General features: G+C 34.2%; 1 long non-coding RNA gene across 8 annotated transcripts in view; it reads right to left on the bottom strand.

Annotated features, from left to right (window-relative positions):
- The window catches only part of LOC144282255 (uncharacterized), a 204,983-nt gene that overhangs the window by 27,635 nt on the left and 151,127 nt on the right, over positions 1–26,221 (bottom strand). The window contains exon 10 of one of the 8 annotated variants that reach the window (XR_013350609.1): positions 9,872–9,985. The exons of the other annotated variants lie outside the window; for them this stretch is intronic. This is a non-coding gene — a long non-coding RNA (uncharacterized LOC144282255). The remainder of the gene's footprint in view (positions 1–9,871; positions 9,986–26,221) is intronic. 8 annotated transcript variants of the gene reach the window in all.

Genomic DNA, 26,221 nt, shown 5'->3' with positions numbered 1-26,221 from the left:
TCCTTTTTTCAGGATTTTATTTATTTATTTGAGAGAGAGAGGTGCATGCAGATGAGTTGAGGGAGGGGCAGAGGGAAAAACAGACTCCCCACTGAGTAGGGAGCCCAATGTGGGGCTCAATCCCAGAACCTTGAGATCATGACCTGAGCTGAAGGCAAAGGCTTAACCAACTGAGCCACCTGGTGCCCCTCCTTAAGGTCTTTACTCAAAAACTGTCTTCTCAGTGTGTTCTTCCCTGACCATCCTATCTAGAACCAATCTACCCAAATACCTTACTCCATTGTCTGGATATTTTTATTTTTTCACCTTTAACACTTAGCATTGACTAACTTAATATATCTACTTATTTATCTTGTTTATTCTTTACATGTTTCTCTAGAAATCTCTAGAGTACCTGGCAAGAATTAGAAGCTTAAATATTTTTGAGTAAGTTATCTCAACAGGAGCCAATATTCTGCTTAGGAATGACCAATTAAAATAAGGAAAAAGAAAATGATACTTGTTTTTACACCATTTAACACTATTCTAGAATTTATAAATATCCAATAAAACAAAATGACATATAACAATTAGAAGAGAAGACAAAATCTGTTTTGTAGATGGTTCTGACCATCTTTGTGCATAACCCACAGCTTTTGTAAAACTTATAATAGGATTTTAAAACATAAAAATTAGTTAAGAGATTTCAAGAAGCTGATTAATTATACAGATAAATATATAATATAAGTGTATATGCAATTCATATCTTGCTTATAATCCATAATAAAATAAAAAGGAAGACAAGCCATGAGAGACTTTTAGCTCTAGGAAACAAACTGCTGAAGGGGAGGTGGAGGGGGATGGGGTAACTGAGTGACAGGCATTGGGGAGGGCACATGATGTGATGAGCCCTGGGTGTTATACTATATGTTGACTAATTGAATTTAAATTAAAGAAAATAAACTCTAAACTTGAAAAAAAACCCAATATATATTTTTCATAACAGCATCTAAGATACATAATATTTTGAGATAAAATTGAAAAGAAATTGTAGACTTCTATGAAGAAAACTATAAAAACTTAGCAAGAAGCAAAAGAAAGCTTTGATAAATGAAGATAAATCAATATTATTAAGATATCACTACATGCAAACAATTTGAGTATCAATTTTTGCTAAAATATGTTCCAGATCAGTTACACTGCGAAAAAAAATTTTAAAATAAACCAATAATAACTAGGGAAGATATTGATAATTTTTCCAACATTAAAATAAAGGTAGCCATTCTCAACATGAAAATAAAAGAAGAAGCTATCAAGGCAGTGTTTGATACATTTAAACTATATTTTAAAACTTATTTAAAAATCATGTTAAGCAAAATACAGACTAACAACAAACTAGGAAAAAATATTTATATTCTATGGGAAAGTCAAAGGTTGCTTATTCTTACTAGGGAAATCATACTTGGAACACAATAAGAAAAAGACATTTGTGCCAAGGAAAATAGACATCCGCGGAAGAATTTAAAACAGTCCAATAGCATATAACAAACGTTTTGCCCTTGCTAGTAACACATAAATGTGAATGAAATACCCAGTGTCGCTGAGCTTATATTGCAAAGGGCACCTGTGTGCTATTTGTTGGAATATAAAGCAAGACTACTTTGAGGAGACAATCTGGAAAAAAAAGCTTTCAAAACCTTATATATGTTTATATGATTTATCCCATAGTTCACTTCGGAAAATGTGTTTTAAGAAAGTGATCATAAGAGTACAAGAATATTTTTCACTATCTTTTTCTAGAACTGTGAAAAGACGAGAACAATCTAAAATTTCATATATTTTACGACATAAGCTTATATTTTAGAAATCACTCAAGTGGAAAATTCTCAGGATATCAAGTTAAATGAAAAAGTAGACTTCCACACTGTACTTCTTTGTGATCTTAATTTTACATAATGCAAATAAATATATCAGACATGTAGTACATATGCATCAAATGAAAACTTATTTTTAAATGCTTTGAGATCTTTTTTCGGCAAGAAGCATAATTGTACTGATTTGTTTCTGCAATGGAAGCTTATGCATACATTTTATATGAGTTGGGTTACGGAAGGATGGGAATAAAGGTGATGGCACCCCCCACCCGCTCCTCCATCCTAGGAAACTATGGTGTTAAGGAGAATGATTAAGAGGAGCAATTTCAGTTGTCAAACTACAAGGCTCACATCCCAGTCGGCTTCCTATAAGCTATGTGAACTTGGACGATCACAGAAAGTCTCCACCTCAGTTCTCTTAACCTATAACATGGGGATAAAATAATAGCAGCCTCACTGAGTTGAAGGACTGAAATCGTTAATACCTATACAGCCCTTAAGACCATCTGGGACACAGTAAGCACCACCTACACGTTAACTACTCTCCTCACTGCTAGCCTAGCTCTACCAAGCTGATAGAGCCCTCAGGCGGTGATTTATTCCAATCCCCTAGGTCTAGTCTCAATCTTGTGCTTTGAGTATTTTAACATCGAGTGAAGCTGTGTGATGAACGTGATGCCACAGGAGTAAATGGCAGGATAAGCAAACTCAGATCAAACTGGCAACTAAGTTTTAAATGCTCTGTGAAACCAAGTAGGTCTCAAAGGAAGAATTCTTTTAACAGATGTCTGAATACAATGGAAGTTGGATGGAGGACCACCATTTACGAGATTCCATATGTGGTTTGAGAGCCATGGACTCACTGATAAAATCAGGACTGGAGAAAGGTAGAGCTCAGTAGAAATAATACACACACAGTAATACATAACATCCACCTCCTGCGTGCTTCACTTGCCTGCTGAGGTTTCTCTGTGAATCAGACACAAAAATCTCTGGATTGGAAATGATTGAGCCAATGTACATTTTCCCCTTTGTGTATGTGTCCCATTTTTTTTTTTGAGTGTATAATTCCAAACTGAACTATGAGTACTGATACGTTAAAAAATCCAGGTGGAATTTTTAAGCAATGAGGCAATGTAATTTATTGAGCTATTAATTTGGGTTCTGTTCTCACTGTGTTTTTCCATCTTCACATACCCATAAGGTATCCAGATCTTTTTGCCCCTTTATCTCAGAAGAGGCTTCTGGTTGCAGAGCTTGAAGCATTAACTGACTACAGATCTCCTTAGCTTTTTTGTTTTGAAAACTAGATTTCGAGGATGAGAGAATAATCATAGGGTAAAGAGGAAAAGCTTATTTTTGACAGAGATAGGGACAAGCAAAAATTAGAGGGAAAATGCTGAGTTCGTACAACTGAGGGTGATCGAAGTTGTTGGACTCTGAGAGGAGTGGGAACTCCCTATCCCTAGCAGCACCCCATCATGTGGCAAGATTTCACCTGTGGGCTGCCTTTGGGGAGGCTGGCTCTCCACGCAAAATTACAGACTCAAAACATTCTCACACCCACATTTGGAATAAAGGCACCAGGGATGATTAACCTGCATACATAAATAAAAGCAATGTATCAGCAGCTATACTGATAGACCCAAGTCTAGAGGGTTGCCTTCAGTTTGTCAGGTTGCTGCACAACACCGAGAAGGGGGATTGCCCACAATAACCAAATGATTGAAATTTTCTTTTAAGCCCCAACTCTGATCCAATCGTACATATATGTGTGTGTTTATGGATTTTTCTTGTCCTGAATTTAGGGACAATGATTCATAACTGATGAAATGTCATATAATTATCAATATGGTCAGCATATAAGCAGAAGTAAATATATTATTAACACATGCATAAAGTTCCAAACTAGGGGCGCCTGGGTGGCTCAGTCGGTTGAGTGTCCAACTCTTGATTTCAGCTCAAGTCCTGATCTCAGGGTGGTGAGATGGACCCCAGTGTTGGGCTCTGTACCCAGCAGGGAGTCTGCTTGAGATTCTCTCTTTCTATCCATCTCCCTCTAGGCTTCTACCTTGTGTGCTCTCTCTCTCTCAAATAAATAAATAAATCTTTAAAGAGAAAAAAACAAATCCAAACTTGTATCTCTGTGATTCCCAAGTTGTTGCAAGACTGAATGAAAGCTTATGCTGTGTCTTCAGATCAAATGTGGTATAAGAATAATAATAAAAATATGATTGCATTCTATTTTCCACTTTAAAGAAAATGATAGGTTTCCTTTCAATGTCACAAGTTAAATTGCCACGCTGTGATTTTTTTAAAGGAGCAGTATCGAAGCTAAATCATTCACTGCTTGCCTATTTTACAAACTGTCTAGTGAAGGGAATCATAAACTGGAATTTAGCATCTGTTTATTATCTATTGAGCAAGTTAAGCCCATTCTTTAGAAAAGGCTGTGCTAGCATTGTATAATAAGTATCAAATCATTATTATTTCCTTTGCTATTCATTCAAGGGATGCTAATCATAATTAATGTGCATGTAATGTGTAATTTCATAGGAATAAGGCCATACATTAGCATTAATTATAAGACTTCCAACTCCTTCATGTATTAAAATACTTAGCAATTTCCTTTAAGCCTCAGCTTTCAAAGAACCACTTGGCCAATTTCACGCTTTCAAGGTGAATCTGGGGTATGCTGGATCTTTCAATCAGTAAGAGCTAAAAGGAAATGTAAATTGTTTTCCCCTAATCTCTGTGCTATACCTGCACCTTATTTGAGAAATGTTGCACAGCTTTCCTTGTCTGGCACAATCTATAACTGACAGAGGAAGAGAAGATTTTTAACTAGGAAACTGCCCACTCAATGACTGGAAAGAAGACAAGACAAGACACCTGGTCGTCATGCTCTTACTCTCTGCAGAAATCATCTCTACAGGAGAACACATCCTTTGAAATCCTGATTTTAGAGTAATTTTCCAAAGTTGCCTATCTCATTGCCTAAAAGTTATTGGTCTCGTGTAGATTGACAGCTATGAGTATTATTGAAAATTATTGTCTCCTTAGTGAGAGATTTAAGACCAAGTTTGAATACGTAAGTTAACTTTGCCTAAAGCAGTCCTATCACCTTTTATTTTTGGAACAAGCCATATCACAGTTCATAGTGATTCAGATGCTTAAGTCAGATTATTTTCTACAGTTGACAGTGCAAGAACTATGCTTCAGACGGCTTCTCGTGTCCAAAGGCATGATCCACTGTGTCAGTAAAGCAGGAGCAATGTCATAGCATATTACAATGTCTGTGATATGTCTTACTGACAACATTACAGTCTTTTGATTTACATGGACTGGACTTAAAATAAATGAGTGGAATATTCCCCAAGGCATATAATCAATTGCATCTGTTGCAATTCTGGTATTTCCTTTGCCCTGTTTATACCATTACTGCCTCTACTGAAGCAGTATTATCGTTAAGTGTTTCCATGAATGTATCCTGGCACCAGCTCATAGTACCACGGCTACACTACAAGCACTTCCAGCCCCAAAGGACCACAACAGTATTAGCATTGCTCCAATACTGTATTGATTGTGATAAATGTTATGAGAGAAAAGAATATACATTTCTTATTGCACTTCTTTGTATCTTTACGTTTGATGAAATAACAGCAAACTCTGGTGGAGACAAAAACATCTGTTAACAATGGTGAGGTAATCTTGCTGTACTGCAAAATAATGTAAAAATAAATTACTGGGTGTTTCTGAACAACATTCTCTGCAGTCTATAAAAATTGGAAGCATTTGACTTTGTTGTAGTAAGATTAGGAAATATCAGACAGGAAAATGTGCTTTGCATTTAAAACAACATATGGTAGTCAGACGATATTTGTGCAGCAAGATGTATTCCTAGAAAATGAATCTACGTATATATAGTTTAATCAGTTTACCTTACTGATGAGCTCTACTAATTTGCATCCCCTATATCTAGTATCCAAATGAATGAAAAAGTTTAAGCTGAAAACCAGAGGGATTAATGACATAGGAATAAAAAGATGAAAGAAAATCTATTATTCTGTCAAACTAAACAATAGAAATGAAGCCTATAAATTTTTTAAGTTTCCCTGGATGTTTGCTTTAATTTTAAAATAGTATCATATACTTTATTACATGTTTAGTACATAAATAAAGACATGGTTTCACGTAGAAATTTTTTTTCCTAATTAAATGAGTCATTATTCAAATCTATAAAAGATTTTCCTAGTAAAAATGAAAAAAGCCTTAGTAATGAAATGATTCCATTCTGTTCAATCTAAAAATTCTTTTTATTAAACTTTATATAGAAATAACATTTTGCTTTTCATGTTGGAAAATGTATTAAAGTTTTATTACTCTACAGATTTTACAATATATTCAGTAGCTTATGTTAAATCCAATACGCCATTGCAAATGCTTACTGAGAAGTTAACAAAATTGTAGTTATAATATTTCTAAAAAGAAAACTTTAATTCTGTTAATGTTAAATGTTTTGCCTTACTTTAAATATCATAAATGCAATGAAATATCTTCTTTAAGTTTCTGCTAACACTTAAGATTTAAAACTCTCTACATTAATTTATCTATCATTACCATGTTAAAAACGTTTAAAGCTGAATCTAATAACCACTAAAATGCTCAAATATTTAACACATAAAATATTATATAATGCAAATGTTATTTAAACTATAAACCTTAGATATTTTCATTTATTTTATGTTGCCATTTTTTTTAAGGATTTTATTTATTTATTCATGAGAAACACAGAAAGAAAGGCAGAGACATAGGCAGAGGGAGAAGCAGGCTCTCACAAGTAGCCCAATGTGGAACTCGATCCCTGGACCCGGGATCATGCCCTAAGCCAAAGGCAGATGCTCAACTGCTGAGCCACCCAGGTGTCCCTATGGTATCATTTCTTAATCACAAATGAAACCAAATACAAGTGAAATATAAGTACAAAAATATAATATTTATTAATGACAACCTAATATTCATAAAATAAAAATAAATTCAAATATATGTGTGTGTGTAGTGCATGGTGATTATTCATATTAAGGGCAAATTTCTGACTTATTTATGTCATCAGTTCCACCACTGTCAAATGACTTCATCATTATGATGTAGCTGAAACTGTCGTTAGACAGTTTTGTATCTTACCAAAGGTACAACAGGGTCATGTAGGACAGAAACCAGGGCAAAGAAGCAGAGGGACATAGTAATACAGTTGTACTTGCAGTCTTATTAACTGACTTGCAAGCTTTAGTCAAAGCTGCACAAACCCTCCAGCAGATTTTCATGTCCCTCAGAGTAAATGTTGAAAACCTTACAGTGACCTGCAATATCCTACATGATCTGACCCCATTAGTTTTCTGACCTTGTACCCTAAACCTTGATCTTACTTTCCCTAATACAGTCCCACTATAGGCTAGAAGTTCTAAAAACTTGTCACGTATGCCCCAACCTCAAGACTTTGCACTTATTCTTTCCTCTGCCTGGAACATTCTTGCCACAGACACACTGTAACTTGAACTCTCACTTCCTTCCAGTCTTTGCTGAAGAGATTTTCTCAGTAAGACCATCATTGCCATTAGCACCGCACCTAACTACCTCTGAGTAGATCCTACCCTCCTCTTCTGTTTATTCCTTAGAGATTGTGTAACTTCTAATGATATAGAGTATACTCATTTTTTGATATAGAGTATACTCATTTTTGATATAGAGTATACTCATATAGAGTATACTCAGTATTTCTCATTTATTGTCTCGTTTCCCCACCAGAATATAAACCCTTTAAAAACGGAGATTTGGGGTAGGAACCATCTGTGTTTTACTCTGTTCTATCCCCAGCACATTTCACACAAAAAAGACAGTAAAAAAATAATAATAATAAATAATATATATGTGTGTGTGTGTGTGTGTAACCTATATATCCTATCATATGTTGAATCAAGAAAATTGTAAAATAAAAAATCAGATTTAAGAATCTAAAAGCATTTTGTTTTCTTCCTGATAAAGACAACACAGTGTTGCTTCTTACAAAGTAAACCTGTTGTGCAGATGCAATACATTGATCATTTCTTTATTATCACTTCCAAGATGGCCAAACTTTGAGACCAAGTTACTTTTATTTTAAATGATGAAAATGTTGTACAACGAAGGCTGGACTGTGAAATTCTATGAATCCAGGTTCTATCCTTTATTCTGTCATAGACACAAACTGGATTATACCTGAGGATCCTTCTAGCTGCTGAAGAACCCTTCACCAAAATATTTATATATTAAAACTACGATATCCAGCCAGGGATTTTATAATATACAAATAATTTACAGTCCAAAAGATATTTGGACTTCAGGATTCAGGATTATTTGGACATAAGAATCATTGAAATAAATTACAGGTCAAAAGCCCAGAGTATTTTATGGCACACCCCGCCAACTTAACAGAAAAGGTGATGTCCATTTTATCTTTAAGAGTTGACTCTAAGGATAGAAAAAAGCGTGTTCTGTAAACAAAATTTTCAAGCTTAAAATGACCTAAGAGATCATCTGCCATGATTCCTTCCTTTGATGAATATACAGCACACAAGAGACAATAAAGAAACATTTGAGGAATAAAGTGAAAGAAATTGAAGCCAATTATATGATTTGCTTTAATTCATATTAGGTGGCAGAAGCAGGAACAGAACCAACCATCTTGATTTTCATTCACATCAAACTCACTCAATAAGTTAAAGATGTAGAAGGTTAAAAAGAGAACTATAAGAATTAGTTAAGGCTGAGGTATTATACTGCAGGGTTTTTTTAAAGGAAAATTTTGACAAAGAATGAAATAAACTAGAATAGTGTTTCCAAAGTTACCTGATCATAAAAATGGCATAACTTTAAAAAATAAATAACTAAAATAAAGACAGATTCCCAAGAGTCCCATTATGGATCAAGCAAATCAGAACTTGGAAGGAAGCTACTAGAAATCTATATTTTTAACATATACCCTCATTGTAGGATAAACCAGTTTGGGAAACAATGGATAATGGCCAAGTAGTGCCATTTCTTTTTGCCTCACAATCAATCAATGATGATAATTAAAAGACTGCTTTTGCTATCAGATCTATTACAAAAAATGAACAACCACAAATTGCAAGATTTACTACAGTATGAATTGTCACCTGCCAGTCCTGAGACAAATACCTTCTTATTAACATTTATTTTATACCCGAACCACAGAGGATACACCTTTGTTCCTCCCCACTTGCCCCTCCTCCTTTTTACTGAATTTTTTGGTTCAAGAAACTCCTCAGAATCTATAAATAGAAGCAAAGTTTAATCTCAAAAAAAGTCTGAAAAAAAAAAAAAAGAAAAAAAAAATCTGAACTATCTGTAGTTAAGCTGGAGAGTATTAGGAATTTGCATTAATTTGCCAAAATTCAAATACAATGTTTACTCTCTCAAATGTAGGTTATTTCTCTTCAGTGGATGTTCATTCACAGAACTATACTAACTTTAGATTCAAGTTTTAAGTTTGTGAAGTTGGTCTACCTCATTTAAAAGAAAAAAGATAAAGGGCTATTAAAAAAATGAATTGCTTCTAAACAGTCTTTTTTTTTTTTTTCGTTTTTTGAGAGAAAGAGGGAGAGAGAAAAATTTTTTAAATTTCAATTCAATTAACCAGCATATAGTACATTATTAGTTCCAGATGTAGATTTCAAGTATTCATCATTGCTTATAATGCCCAGTGCTCATCACATCACATGCCCTTCTTAGTTCCCATCATCCAATTACCTCAACCCCCTACCCACTTCCCCCCGCAGAAACTCTCAGTTTGTTTTCTATAGTTAAGAGTCTCTCATGGTTTGTCTCCCTCTCTGATTTCTTCCCATTCAGTTTTCCCTCCCTTCCCCTATGATCCTCTGTGCTATTTCTTATATTCCATATATGAGTGAAACCATATGATAGTTGTCTTTCTGTTTGACTTATTGCACTTAGCATAATACCTTCCAGTTCTATCCACGTCGATGTAAATAGTAAGATTTCATCCTTTGATGACTTAGTAATATTCCATTCCAAAATCTCCCATATTCTTTATCCATTCATCTGGTGATGGACATCTGTGGAGAGAGAGAATCCTAAGTGTGGAATCTGCTTAGGCTTCTCTCTGTCCATTTCCCTCTGCCTCCCCTGATCCCATGCTTGCTCTCATTCTCTCAACAAACAAGCAAAAATCCAGTATTCCTTTCTAAATAAACATGCAGATTCCACAGTCTGAACTTCACAAATTCAGATAAGACAGTTCTGTCATTGTAGCTTAGGAATCTGCATTGCAACAAATACCTTAGATAATATTTGGATCACACTATTGCAACTATAAGCAAAGTTCTTAAACTCAGTCTCACTTTAGAAAATTATGCCGGACTTAAGAATGTAGTTGTGTACTTGGGTAGGTACATATCCCCAATAGGATACCTCAGTGCCACAAGCACTCTTTTCAGCCTGAATTCAGTTCCATAGATAAGTGAAAAATATGCCTACCCATGTCCTCCTCTTGTTCCTAATACTAATACTATCAAAATAACATTTGGCCTAGTCATCTTCTCTTACTAGTTCAGAAAAGACAGTTTTGAAAGAGGATCTTTGGAGTAATATTTTCTCTGGATCATCCAAGTCTGACTCCCAATAAAATCAGAAACTGTATCTCTTAAAACGTTCATTTCTCTACCAGAGGGCATGCTTGTTAAAAATATTGGACCAAGTGAAAATCACTGTGTGCCTCCCGAGTTTAATTTGCTCATTTACAAAGATATTATCAGAAAGAACCCATTATGAGTAGAAACTCAATATGGAGTTACTATAAGAAAAGTTTTATGAGAATGGTCCCTCCATTCTCCATTGGAAGTTAAGCTCATTTCTTCAGTTGACTTTTTTTGTCTAAACTTACAAATCTGGTTAGAACCATTTGTTTTCCCGAATAAATCCTTGCATTTAAGTTCATGTTTTACAAACATCAAGGGAGTTAGAAACAATCACCCCCTCTTAGCACGCCTTTCCTTTTCACAGCAGTGCCTCTCAGAAAAGGTCGAGCTTTGCCAAAACCCAGGAGACTCATAATGACTTTTCTTTTCCCTCAGGTTATATTAGATAAAAACCAAAGCTGATAATAAGAATCAAGGATTTCATCAGGCATGGTAAATATATCCCCACTATTGCTGTCATAATGTAGACAATGCAAAGATTAAGTGTTTGAAAGGAGGATCCTATCAAAACTAGATTTGTCCTTTAAAATTTGTGAATACTTGACTTTAATGCAAAAAAAGTAAGACTGCCTATTAAACATCAAAATGGCACTTATTTTAAAACACTCAGATAAGAATAAGAAAACTTCTGTGTTAAAATCTCTAGTTTTTAGGCAGCCCCAGTGGCCCAGAGATTTAGCTCCACCTTCAGCCTGGGGTGTGATCCTGGAGACCTGGGATTGAGTCCCACTTTGGCCTCCCTGCATGGAACCTGCTTCTTCCTCTGCCTGTCTCTTTCTTTCTCTCTTTCTTTCTCTCTCTGTCTCTCTCTGTCTGTCATGAATAAATAAAATCTTGAAAAAAAAAATCTCTAGTTTTCAATTAGAAAACTAGATTAGATTTTTTCAATCTTTTCAAAAAAAGGATTATAGAGAGAAATAGGATATTTTTATAGCCAGGGGATTATTTTCCACAAATAGGCATGGTAAAGAGATTTAGGTTCTAGTTTTAACTTTTTCACCAACTAGCTGCATGACCTGGAATCTCATTTACTTTCCTTAGACCTTACATTTGTTATCTTTAATGGAAGTCTATTACCATCAACAATCTCTAAATTCCTTAACATGTTGAATGCTCTCTCATTCTAGGTTGATCAGAGAAGGGTTTTTACCACTAGTTTCATTGAGCAGTTTAAAAAAGAAATGCCTATTCTGGTAAGCAGGCAAGGAAAATAAAATAATTTATACGAGGCTACTCGGAATCACGGCAGGGTCTTATTTCCTAAGCCAAGTGACTGGGAATGTGTTATGTTGATTTAATTCTGACAAAAATATACTCTTCAGCATCTAAGGGGAAGAAAAACTTAGCTGATTAAAAAGAATTCGGAGAGCTTTAGGACTTCAAACAGTTCTTACAAATCATTTTACTGATTTTAAGTATTCGATTCCAGCATATGGATTAGATCATTTAAGGTATAAACAGGTCAAGTATTTAGCTAGTAAAGCCTTGAGAAAAAATAACTTAGATTTTTGCTTGACTAAATTATCCCCAAATGTGGAAAGATTTTCCTGTCCCTTGCATACATTACAAAACTTATCAAAATACCAGGTTTTTCATCTTCACGATAGGTTTGTAACAGATTCTGAAAAACCACCCTATAATCTTCCCCCAATATCTGTGTATATGGTTAGAGTGGACTTGCTCAGCAATTGGAAGATTTACCATACTGACTCTGAACCATAGAATGAGAGCTCTTGTGATTGGAAAATTGGAGGAGTCCTTGTAAGTCTACAGAAGTGCTCCTTTATCCAAAACATACCCATTTTTAAATTACGGAATCCTCAGTGGAATCAAATATAGTATCCCCATTAATGTTTTCAAAGATGCAGATGATTTCTAGCATATCCCTATTTAACTCACTTGTTTGCCCTCACAGAGGACGGATCTTTGAGAATCACAGTCAATTTTCACAAACTTGATTAAACATTCAGTGATTTGAATTTCAGCTGCTGCTATTCTAGGTATAGTCTCTACTCAAAACAGTCTCTGGAGCCTGGTATGTAGCTCCACACCAGAAAAAAAGCAAAACAAATAAGCAAATAAATAAACAAAAGACTTTTCCCCCATCCCAATAAATGTAGAATATAAGAATCAGTTTACTTTTCTTGAACTTCATCATATTTCAGTTCTCAGTGACCATTATCATCTTACTAGCTACATTGATAACATCATGCTCATTGGATCTAATGATCAAAGAGTACCCTAGAAATCATGGCAAAGCTGACATATTCCAAATGTGGGGGGAAAAAACTCCCAAGATTGTAGCAATTTGTCCTCGTTGAGATAAAAATATTCTAGTTATAGTTTTTCCTAGTCAGCCAGCCATCCTTTTGTCACTATCAACAACTGAGGACTCTATTCATGTCTTATTTATCTTTGCAGTACCCTATAGAATATTGCATCTAGCTATGAGATTTATTAAACAGCACCAGTATAATTTCACGTCCTAAAGACTCATGGTGTTAGCATGTACCTCAACACGCCAAAGCAGCTGGACTTCAAGGTCTTGTCGCTGAAATAGTTATAGCAACTAGCAGATAACACCTTTTTGGCTGGGCTCTTTCCTAAATGCTAAATTTGCTCTGACTGAAGTTATTGACATAGCAAGGATACATGTAACTTGGAATTAAGAGGTAGAATTAAGTTTTAAAAATCCTACTTTATCCTGGGGACACAGCAATTATTCCACTGAACTGGAATTTGAGACTGCCACCTGGTCATTTGCGGATCTACGTGGCAACAAACCATCAACCAAAAAAAGGAGATGATTGCAGTGTCTTGGGGTTTGATTCTGAACATCATAAAGAAAGACATTACCGCCACAAAATGAGGAGTGAAAGGAGGGCAGTTTATATCTGATGTCTCCAAAATTTCCCAAGGCAGATATTAAATGTTAACAGGAGACTGCAATAATCCAGTACAAATCTAAAACTGTTCAAATCCCCAAGGAATGCAGACATGTATCCCCACATCAGGAAAAGAAACAAACTGTTTAAGGTATTAGCTAATGGTAAACAGTACATGGAGTGAGTCATGGAGAAGGAAGTCATAGAACCCAACTATGGCCTCATGACCAGTTATAAAAATTTGGTCAGAAATACCTAAAAACATTTTAATTCATATGTCCTTCCATATACATATATGTTATATTAGCTATGTTGATGAGAGTTTATAATTTACTTTTTTATTAAAAATATCAAGACAATAAATAAATGTCAAAGATAATGAACATTACTCACCTGGAGATAAATTCAATGACTGATATACTCTACAAAAAAAAGAATAAATGTATCTTCCTTTGTACCAGGGGAAGTTATGTTAATCAAGAGCATCTGATTATTGCTTTGCTGTTTGAAAGATTTAGAATAGATAAAGGGTATATATAGATGAATTTTGAGAAGTCAAAGGAATAGACTTTGCTAGATACCGTCCACTGGTCAATGGTGTTTAACTAGCACACTTTCCTCCTTCCTCCACATGTCTTCTATCCCACAGAATCTGGCATTTCTACCTCTACATACAGCCCAGGATCTACATGTAAATTTGCTTCTGCCAATTAGAAGTATTCAGGGCACATTTAGAAGGCAGAAGTGAGGCATAAACCAACATCTTGCTATGGGTCCTCCTGGAAAGTAAGGTAGTAGAGACATGAGTATTAAGAGGTAGTTCATGATGGTGCAGCATCAGCTTCCTGACCCCTTTATTAAAGACACTGTAATGTGTTCTTGAAATTGATACCTCCAGTGTTAGCTCACTGGAACCAGCTCCTCTGGTACTTTCAACAACGTTGTAAACACAGTATTACTTAAGCACAGTATTTTATACACACATTATTATAGTCCTTTCTGCCTAAAATATTTGGATTCTAAATATTAGGAAAGGAATAAGTTGTTCTTAATCTGATAAATAATGCCTACAAAAAGAAAGAAAATGACCACAGGAAACATATGCTTAATGGTAAAATATTGCCAATTTGCCCTTGAAACTGGGAACTAGTAAGAATGCCAACCACTACCAATTCCATTTGACATTAAAATTCCTAACCAGTGTGATAGGACAATAAAAATAAATAAAAGGCATAAGACCAAAGAGGAATAAATAAAATATCATTGTTCACAGATAACATGATTCAAAAGGCTCTACAGAAATCTGTATTTCTGATTCTTATATTCTACACTTATTGGGATGGGGGAAAAGTCTTTTGTTTATTTATTTGCTTATTTGTATTTCAAGAGTCTACACAATTAATCAGTTTAACAAGGTCTTTGCATACAAGGTCAATATACAAACAATTTTATTTCTATATACAAACAATAAACAAATAGAAAATGAAATTTTAAATGATAGTTTTTACCATAGCATCAAAAGTCATCAAATACCTAAGAATATCTGATGAAATATGTACAAAACTGTAAAAGAAATTAAAGAAGATGTAAATAGAACATCTGCTGTTTGTTTTATCTCCTATATATCTAAAAGTTCCTTGAGAACAGGGGCTAGGTCATTCATGGTTGTTTTTTTAATATTTTATTTATTTATTCATGAGAGACACAGAGATAAAGAGAGGCAGAGACACAGGCAGAGGGAGGAGCAGGCTCCATGCAGGGAGCCCAATGTGGGACTTGATCCTGGGTCCCGCTGCAGGTGATGCTAAACCACTGAGCCACCCGGGCTGTCCTAGGTCATTCATGTTTGTATTCCCTCAGGACTTGGCACAGTGCCTGGCATATATTAGGTGCTCAAAAATAGGCAAAGCATTTAAACATGCAAAATTTTATATTAAACATTATTTCTCAATCTCTATAGGATGTGATACTTATATTGAAATCTGACACTTCCCATCTCTTCATAATTTTTCCATTCTAAAGAATAACATCATGGGGAAAACATTGAGCTAGTCAAAGAGAATATAAAAATGTTTTAAGATCCACAAAGGCAATCCACAGTACCTGGTGAAACAAGCTTGAGTTAGGGTGAAAAGTAGTATAATCTTCAAATCTTACATTTAAATTTCTCATTGCTCTATAGGAAATAAATTGCATGTTAAAAAACATCTGCTTTAGCTGCTTTGTAAATTACATATTTGTTTCCTAATTATTTTAGACTGCTACCTTTGATTAAATACAGTAGGTTCAGGAAATAATATAACTCCTTAAATTGCTTTTTATCTTAATTTCACTGTCAAAAAGACTGTGAGCCAAATTGTTGGACAACTTAAGTGCTGAGTTATTTTCATAAGATATTTGTACTAAAAAAATTCAGATATCCTATTGCACTAGCACCTATTAAGACAGCTTCATGAGAAAAGTATTAGTTTCCTAAAAGTTTTAAATATTGGAGCTGCTCAGAAATTTGAGAGCAGAGCTGTAATAGTCTCTTCAGACAGAGGGGTCTCCCCATATCTTCTAATAGCTATGATGTCTGGAGTAAGCAAACCCTGACATAAATAATACTGTAAGTGTATATCATTACGTTCACTCCAATGTCACATGTGTGTTAGTGTCCGTACTAGGGCTGCTAGACCACGTGATAGCTATGTCATTCTTTGTTATTCTTTGTGTCTATGGTATACAGAAGATAGTAAAATCTAAAAAAAAAAATTTTTTTGGTCAGTAAATAATAAAATAAGCCATAAATGCTACATCTTCATTGTTTAGTATAGATAAATAACTCAGGCAATAGTGTCCAATATAATTAAGATTCTCTCTAGTATATTACATTTTATACCATTGGTACATTCCAAAAAATATATAAAATCTATCCCTTTTATCTAAATGTAGTTCATAATCTCCCATTCCTTCATAGTTTTAGAAAATTTAATCTTACAAATGCAAAAAAACTCAGTCTCCTTTGGCTTAAAATTCAGTTTTTGTACGCTAAGTCTTGGCCAAATTAGGGTTTTCCCACTGCTACTTCTTCTTGCCTCTTCCCTGTGTGGCATCTAGATTGGGAATAAGCCTATGTATAGTCTTATGCATGAGTAGGGGAATGTACATTGTGAAAATCAATAAAGATCACTCAAATAAGAGCAAGCAAAGGCTATTTATGCAGGGCTTTCTATAGCAAAGGAGCCAGCTATCATCACTTAAATTTGGCAGAGACTCAAATGCAGGCAGGGGATTGGAAAGCTCTATAGGGGAAAAAAGAGAGACTTCAGGTAGGCTATGATTGGAAGGTGTTGGCATAGAGGGGACACAGGTGGGCAGACTAGAAGTGGGGTATCCGATAATTGCTCAGGGAAGCATACTTGCCTTATTCCTAAGTTACAAGCAGAGGAGGGTACAAAAGCTAAAGAAGCTGGCAGTTATCAAACCAAATCTTAACCTTTGGGGGCTAATTGCTACAAAGGTTGGGTTTGGTTTCCTTGACTAGTTGCTGCAGAGATTACGGGTCAGAGCTCTTTTTTTATGTATGGTCTGGCCATTGTCCATTTGTACACTCACTATTTCTACATTTAGCCCAGGAGAGTATATTGCCATTTCTGGTTTCTGCTGAGTTGCTCTTTGTTCCTCTATGTGTTGGACTAAGTTATTTGCCCCAGTGAAACATATTTATGTTTGCCATAGCCCTTAAGCTCCAGCTGTCAGAAACAAGCATGTCGTGAGGTCCCTTCCAGGCATCCAGCCCTCCTTCTCATTTCTAGACTCCTCCTAGGAGTAACAATGGACATGGAATTGGTATCTAGGATGCTGCTCTCTGGCGTGCTAGATTCTGGTCATCTCAATAAGCTCTCCCCTTTAATTTTCCTCTGATTCTTTTATTATTTTTTAATGGGAAAATGAGACTTTTATAGCCTCATAAGTTTCCCCATTCTATAGTTTATGGAGTATATTCTAAGTCCTAGGTTATCTAGGATTTGGTGCTGAAAGTTTAAAGCAAAAGTTTTAGAAGTCAAAGCAGGGGCTAACAAGCATATCTTTTCCCAGTAGATGGGGCATTCCCATACAAATGAACACCATGGCTCTCAGTGCAGGCCTTTCCTGGAGCTTTCTTAATCTTCTTAATCAATCTTTTTAAAGAATCAAAAGTCAAAAACTTAATTCTTTGTTGACTTTGTACTGTCCCTAGCTGCAGGCCATGAAGAGAAAAATCATCATTTCCTCATTATTGCTTGAATGGAGCGAGGGAGAGGAAGGCAGGCCAGAGAGTCTATTGTGAGTAGAAAGGAGAAGAGGTTAATAAGAAGTCCAAAAATATTATATTAAAATCTTTCTCATATCTCTTTAAAGTACCATTTTTGTATGTGCTTTCAAATATATTGATTAATTTGATTCTGAAGCAATCCTTCATGGAGATATAGCAACCATTTATACTAATCAAGATAACGGTCCAATGACTTAACCAAAGGTCATACAACTTAAAAATAGCAGTGGAAAGATTAAAATTCCAGGAAAAGAAACTCTCCTTTTTAGAACATACACAGGAATACACAGTAATAAAAGTGGTTTGTGTTACAGGCATCTTTCTCTTTTTTTCCAGCTTTACTGAGAAATAATTAACATACATCACTGTGGATGTATAAGTTTAATATATAGAGCATGATGGTTTGGTTTTGATATACTGTGAAATGATTAACACAATAGGGTCAGCCAACAGCCATCTTTTCATACAGATAGAGTAAAAAGAAAGAAAACGAAAAAATTCTCCTTGTAATGAGAACTCACGGGACTAATTCTCTCAACAACTTTCCTATATGTCAGATAGCAGAGTTAGCCATAGTCATCATGTTGTCCATTATTCCCAGTCCTTCTTTATCTTCTAACTGAAGTTTGTGCCTTTTGACTACCCTCCTCTGCTCTCCCCTCCAGCCTTCATCTCTGGTAATCACAAATCTGATCTCTTTTTCCATGAGTTGGGTTTTTTGTTTTGGGTTGCTTTGGTTTTTGTTTTCTCGGGTTACACATATACATGAGATTAGATTGTATTTTTCTTTCTTTTTTCTGATTTATTTCAGTTACCATATGCCTTCAAGGTCCATCCTTGTCACAAGTGGTAGGATTTTCTTTTGTTTTCTATGGCTGAATAATATTCCATTATATATATACAATATAGATATACACACACACACACACTATAGTGTAGTATATGCTATAGTAGTATAGTATGGTACTATAGTACTATACACACACGTACACGCTCACACACACACATATACACATGCATACCACAACTTCTTTATCCATTCATCCATCAGCGAACATTAGCTTATTTCCATTTCCCGGCTACATAATGCTACCATGAACATGGCCACGCAGATATCTTTTCGAGTTAGTGTTTTCATTTCCTTGAGTATATTCCAGAGGTAGAATTGCCAGGTCATATAGTATTTCTTTTTAAAATTATTTCTGGGTCCACCATACTATTTTCCATAATGGCTGACTCAGTTTATAATCCCACCAACAATGCACAAGAATTCTCTTTGCTCTACATCCATGCTAGCATTTGTTATCTTTTGTTGTTTTGATGAGGGCCATTCTAACAACCTTGAAGTGATATTTCATTGTGGTTTAATTTGCACTTCCCTGATGATTAGTGATGTTGAGTACTTTTCATGTACCTGTCGGCCTTTCACATTTATTTTCTTCGGAGAAAGGTCTATTCAGGTCTTTGGCCCTTTGAAAATCACATTGCTTTTTTTAAGCCATTGATTTGTATGAGTTCCTTATATATTTTGGGTACTAACTCCTTACCAGATATATATTTTTTCCCATCCCATAAGCTGTATTTTCCCATTCCATAGGCTCTATTTTCACTTTCTTGGTGATTTCCTTAGCTAGGCAGAAGCTCCTTTAGTTTGATATAGTCTCACTTGTTCATTTTTTACTTTGTTGCTTATGCTTTAGGTGTCATACTGATAAAATCATTACCAAGATCCATACATAGGGAGTTTACCTATGTTTTCTTCTAGGAACTTGATGGTTTCAGATCTGACACTTAAGTCTTTAATCCACTTTGAGTTAATTTTTGCAAGTTGTATGGTTCCAATTTCATTTTTTTTATATGTGAATATCTATGCCATCACCGTTTACTGCAAGACTATTTTTCCTCCATTGATTATTTTTGGCTTCCTTGCAAAATATTAGTTGACCATATACGGTTGGGTTTATTTCTAGGTGCTTGATTCTGGTTTATTGATCTATTTGTTTTTAAGCCAGAACCTTATTAATTTGATGTTTATAGCTTTACAGTATAACTTTAAAGTGTGATGCCCCCCACTTTGTTGGTTTTTTTTTTTCCCCTCAGGATTTATTTGGCTATTCAGGACCTTTTGTGGTTCCAGATAAATTTTAGGAATGTTTTTTTCCTTTTTCTATAAGTACTGCCATTGAAATCATGATAGGGATTGCTCTGAGTCTATAGATGGCTTTTGGTAGTATTGACGTTTTAGCAATATCAATTCTTCTGAGTTTTGAACAAGATACGCCTTACTTATGGTTTTTTTATTCCTTTCATCAATGCCTTATGCTTTTCAGACCTCCTTAAATGTATTTTAAATATTTTGTTGTTTTAGATGCTATTAGAAATGGATCAATTTCTATTTTTTTTTTTTTTGGAAAAAAAATTGTTAGTGTATAGAAATGCTACTGATTTTTATATGTTAATTTTGTATCCTACAACTTTATTAAGTCTAACAATGTTTTTGGTTGAATCTTTAGAAGTTTTTATATAGAAAATTATGTCATCTGCAAATGGAGATAATTTTACTTCTTTCTTTCTTTCCAATTCTGATTAGTTTTACTTCTTTTTCTTGCCTGATTGCTCTAACTAGGACTTCTAGTACTATATTGAATAGGAGTGCAAGAATGGGCACCCTTATCTGATTCCTGATCTTGGATGACAAGCGTTCAAACTTTCACCATCAAGTATGATGTTAGCTGTGGGCTTGTCATATGTGACCTTTGCTATGTTGAAATGTTTTCCTTCTATACTTATTATTTTAAGAGTTTATATCATTAAAGGATGCTGAATTTTGTCAAGTGCCTTTTCTGCATTTATTAAGATGATCATATGGTTCCTTTCTTTCATTCTGTTTCACATTGATTGACTTACATATGTTGAACCTTCCTTGGATGCCAGGGATAAACCCCACTTGATCATCATGCATGATTCTTTTATTGTGTTGCTGAACTCAGTGTGCTAGCAATGTTCAAGAATTTTTCTATCTACATGCATCAGATCCAATGTCCTATAGCTTTTGTTTATGGTGTCCTTTTCTGGTTTTGGTATCAGGACCTCATAAAATGAATTTGGAAATCTTCCATACTCTTTGGGTTTTTTGGAACAGTTTGAGAAGGACTCGTATTAATTCTTGAAGGTTTTGATAAGAGTCACCCATGAAGCTCACTGGTCCTGGGCTTTTCTTTGTTGGGATATTTTTGATTATTGACTGAATCTCCTTACTAGTAATTGGTTTATTCAGATTTTCTATTTCTTCCAATCAGTCTTGGTAAGTTGGAAGTATTTAAGAATTCTCATTCTTAAAAAAGAAAAAAAAGGAAAAAGAATTATTCCATTTCTTTAGATTGACCATTTTGTTGGCATCTAGTTGTTCATAGTAACCTCTTAGAATCCTTTGAATTTCTGTGGTATTGACTGTAATGTCTCTATTTCATTTGTAATTGTTAATTTTTATCTTTTCTCATTTTTCCTTGGTTAGTCTAGTTAAAGTTTACTGGTTTATCTTTCAAAGAACCAACTTTTAGTTAATCTTTTTTTTTTCTAAAGATCCTATTTATTTATTTGAGAGCAAGCATGTGTGTGTATATGAGAGAGAGAGAGCATGAGCAAGGGGAACAACAGAGGAAAAAGCAGGCTCCCTTTTGAGTAGGGAGCCCAATGTGGGTATTGATCCCAGGACTCTGGGATCATGACCTGACTTAGCCACCCAGGCACCCCATATCTCACTTTCTAAAAGAAAGGTAATAAGAGAAATGAATTTAGAAGAGAATTATCTTGAACAGTAATAAACACTTGTTCATAGTTATATGTCTGACAAGTTTTTGAAGATAAAGTTAAATATTAGAAATTACAAATATCAACCATTTTCAAACAGTTTTTAAAAAGCAGTACAATACTACTTTGATTCTTCTTGTATTCTCTCCTGATAATTATGATCCATTTCTCTTTCAGATTCAATTTTATTCTACAAAGTGTGCTCAGTGCAGAGTAAGGCAAAGAATATTAAATGCTAGTGAAAGAAAAGCTTTGTAAACCCATTTTTAAGAAATGGCTGTGGACATGACCAAGATGGCAATATAGGTTGTTCCTGACTTCACAACCACTCATAAGAGGAACAACTAACAACTACTTAAGGACATGATACCACAGAAAGAATCCTAGGGTGTGGAAAAACCTAGAACCTTCTGTACTACAGAGACTAAGAAAGACTGCATTAGAAAAGTAAAAAGAACACACACCTGTTGACTGCATGCTCTTCACTTGGGCCAGTGCAGCACCATGTGGTGAGGTCTCCTCTGAGCCTCGGGTTCCTCCAGCTACAGTGGGGAAAAGGTAACCCTGGGAAACAACCAACCTCCTCACCTCTCCAGCAGGGAATTTTTTGTGTTGCCCATCCCACCCAAAGATTATTGACAAATTTCTCAACAGAAGCTTTCCAGCCAGGAGAAAATATAATGACATATTTAAAATGTTGAAGGAAAATAACTGTCAACCAAGAATTCCATCCTTGGTAAAGCTGTCATTCTGAAACAGAAGAAAGATAAGACTTTCCCAAACAAATGAAAGCTGAGTTCATGACCAACAGACCTGCCTTACAAGAAATGCTAAAGAAAGTAGTTTGCATGAAAGTAAAAGAACACTAATAAACATCATAATTACATTAAAAGATAACATAAATCTCACCTGTATATATGTAATATGGTAATAGTGGTGTATAATTCACTTACAACTCTAGTTTCAAAGTTAAAAAAAAAAAAGAACGTAGTAAAAGTAACCATAACCACAATAATCTGTTACTGGTTATACAGTGTGGAAGCATATCGATTGTAACAGTAATTACCTAAAATGTGAGGGAAAGACAAATAAAGTATAAAGTTTATGGATTGAAGTTAAGTTGTTATCAGTTTAAAATAAGGTGTTAGAAGTTAAAGATATTTTATGTAAGCTTCATGATAACCACAAAGGTAAAACCTGTAGTAATCAGACAAAAACAAATAGTAACCAAAAAAAAAAAAAAAACCCCAAACACACAAAACTCAGGGGGTAGCTATGCTTACATTAGACAAAATACACATTAAACTAAAAATGGTAAAAAGACATAAATAGGGGGATTATAAAAAGATAAAAGGGTCAATGTATCAAGAATCAAGAATGTATTAATATTTATATGCCAATATTGGAATACCTAAATATATGAAACAAAAACTGACATAACTAAAAGGAGAAATAAACTAATACAATAATAGTTGGGGATTTTAATACCCCATTGTCAACAATGGTTAGATCATTCAGACAGAGAATCAATAAGGAAATAGCAGATATGAATAACAGTATAGACCGAGTGGACCTAAGGGGATACACAGAACATTCTATCTGACAATAGTAGAATACACATTCTTCTCAAGTGCGTATAGAACATTTTCTAAGCTAGACCATATGTTAGGCCACAAAGCAAGTCTTAATAAATTCAAGAGAATTGAAATTATACCAAGTTTCTTTTTGACCAAAATTGCATGAATCTAGAAATTAATAACAGGAAAACTAGAAAATTCACACATACGTGGAAATTAAATAGTACCCTCCTGAACAACCAATGGACCAAAGAAATTGAAAGGGAAATTAAAATATTTCTTGAAACAAATGAAAATAGAAATACCACATACCAGAATTTATGAGGTTCTAAAAGGGAAGTTCACGGCAATACACACTATGTTAAGAAACAAGAAAGATCACAATAAACTACCCAGTCTACACTCTAAGAAGTAGAAAAAAGAATAACAAATTGAGACAAAAGTTAACAGAAGACAGGAAATAATAAAGATCAAAGCAGAAGTAAGTTAGATAGAGTACAGAAAAAAATAATAGAAAAGATTAACAAGGGGCGACTTGGTAGCTCAGTTGGTTAAGCATCTACCTTTGGCTCAGGTCATTATCCCAGGTTCCTGGGATCAAGTTCCATATTGGGCTCCCTGCTAAACACATAGCCTGCTTCTCCATCTCCTTATACTCCTCTCCCCTACTCATGTGCTCTTTCTCTCAAATAAATAAATAAAATCTTAAAAAAAAAAAAAAAAAAAGAAAGTGAAATACAAGAGCTACACAACTACAGTTTTAGAATTTAATTTCTATTTTAAGGTTCTTCTCTATGAAAATCTTCATTCACACTTTAATCACAGCAATCATCAAATAATTGTAAATTAAATTAATAATTATATAATACTTTTTTTCTAACAGGTTACTTGATTTTCCAAATGATAATATTTATGCCAGGAGAGGAAGATGAGTCAGCACTTAATATGGAATGCTATTGGAAGTGTAAATTGGCAAAAACTTACAAAAGAAAGCTTGTGTGTTTCATTGAATAACTATATCCACTACAGCACATTCTTTTGGATTATCATATTCCATTCTCATTCTTATAGATGTTACTTTGCAACTCTTCGTAAGTTGCATATAAATATATAAATGTTATCCTGTCTGCTAATGATCTGAACTGCCTTACCTCACTCTGTGGAAAAACTAGTTGTCTATTCATCTTGACATTCCTCTATTCCATAGAAATCTGTGCCATTTGACTTTTTCTTTGGAATGTTTATAACATTTGACTGGTTCCCTCATTTCTTATAAATAATTTGTTTAACATGTGTCCACTTAATATCTGTGTGAAAGTCATGATTTTACATTTTCCTGAAAATTATCTTTTAACAAACCTTTCTGAAAGATTATTTGGCAGTAGTTACTAACAGTCATAAAAAACTTCAAACTAAGGGCTCAGATAACTTCACTTCTAGGAAATTGTCCTAAAGACTTAGTAAGAGACAAATTTACAATGATATTTATTTCAACATTATCCACATAACAAAAATTTAGAAATAATTATTTAAAAATTAGGAAAATCATCAAATTTTTGTTGCAATATTTATTATAAAAAATAATAAAAGTTGCATACTATTAAATAAATTCAGAAAATTAACAGTGTACCATCTGAAAAGTAGATTAAGAAAATGCATTTACAATAGCATCAAAAATAATATAATAAAAATAAAATTAACCAATGATATGAAAGACTTATACATTGAAAACTATAAAATGTTGCTGAAATAATTCAAAGAAGATAAAAATAAATGGAAAAATATGTATGTGCATAGATTGGAAGACTTAATAGTCTGGATATCAAAACTACCCAAACTAATCTGTAGACTTAAACAATTCCAATCAAAATCTCAGCAGCATACTTCACAGAATAGAAAACTCCATCTTAAAATTAATAGGAATTCTAAAGTGACCTTGAACAGCCACAACAATCTTGAAAAAGAACAAGGTACAGGTCTCACACTTCCTGATTTCAAAACTTACTGCCAAGCTGCAATCATAAATACAGTGTGATACTGGCATAAAGACAGACCATTGGAACAAAATAGAGAGCCCAGAAATAAACTCTCACATATGTGGTCAAATGATTTTTGGCAAAATACCAATACTATTCAATAAAGAAAGGAAGGTCTTTTCAAGAAATGATATTGAAAAAACTGGATGTCAACATATAAAAAATAGAGTTGAAAGTCATATGCAAAAAATTATCTCAATGAATTAAATACCTAAATGTAAGAACTAAGACTATAAAACTCTTAGAAGAAGACATAAAGGGAAAAGTTCATGACCATTAATTTTCCAAAAATTTTAGCTATGACTCCAAAAGCACAAGAAACAAAAGAAGAAATAAAGTGAACAACATTGAAGTTTAAAACTTCTGTGCAAAAAAGAATGCAAATAACAGAATGAAAGATAAACCATAGAATGGGAGTAAAATATTTGCAAGTCACATATATGATAAAGGTTAATCTCCACAATATATAAACAATTCCTACAACTTCACAGTCAAAAAATCAAATAAACCAATTAAAAAGTAGGCAAAGGACTTGAGCATCTATTTCTCCAAAGAAGATACGCAAATAGCCAGTACGCATGGGAAAAGATGCTCAACATCACTAATCACTCAGGAAATGCAAATCAAAATGACAATGTGATAGCATTTTATATCCATTAGAATGGCTACTATTAAAAAAAATATGATGTTCGCAAGGATACAGAGAATTGGAATGCTTGTTCGTTGCTGGTGGGACTGTAAAATTGGCAGCCATTATGGAAAATTGTATGCTGGTTTCTCAAAAAGTTAAAAATAAAATTACCACATGATTTACTAATTCCAAGGTCTTGAAGAGACATTTCTATGCCCATATATATAATAGCATTATTCACAATATCAAAAAGGAAGAAGTGACCAAAGTGTCCATTGATGGATGAATGGATTAAAAAATATAGTATATATATAAAATGGAATATTATTAGCCTTAAAAAAAGGAGAGAATTCTGATA

Source organism: Canis aureus, chromosome 13 (assembly GCF_053574225.1).
Source record: "Canis aureus isolate CA01 chromosome 13, VMU_Caureus_v.1.0, whole genome shotgun sequence".
NCBI classification, from domain to species: domain Eukaryota; kingdom Metazoa; phylum Chordata; class Mammalia; order Carnivora; family Canidae; genus Canis; species Canis aureus.
The sequence above is the reverse complement of the archived record's forward strand: the minus strand, read 5'-3'. Positions and strand labels throughout refer to the sequence as shown.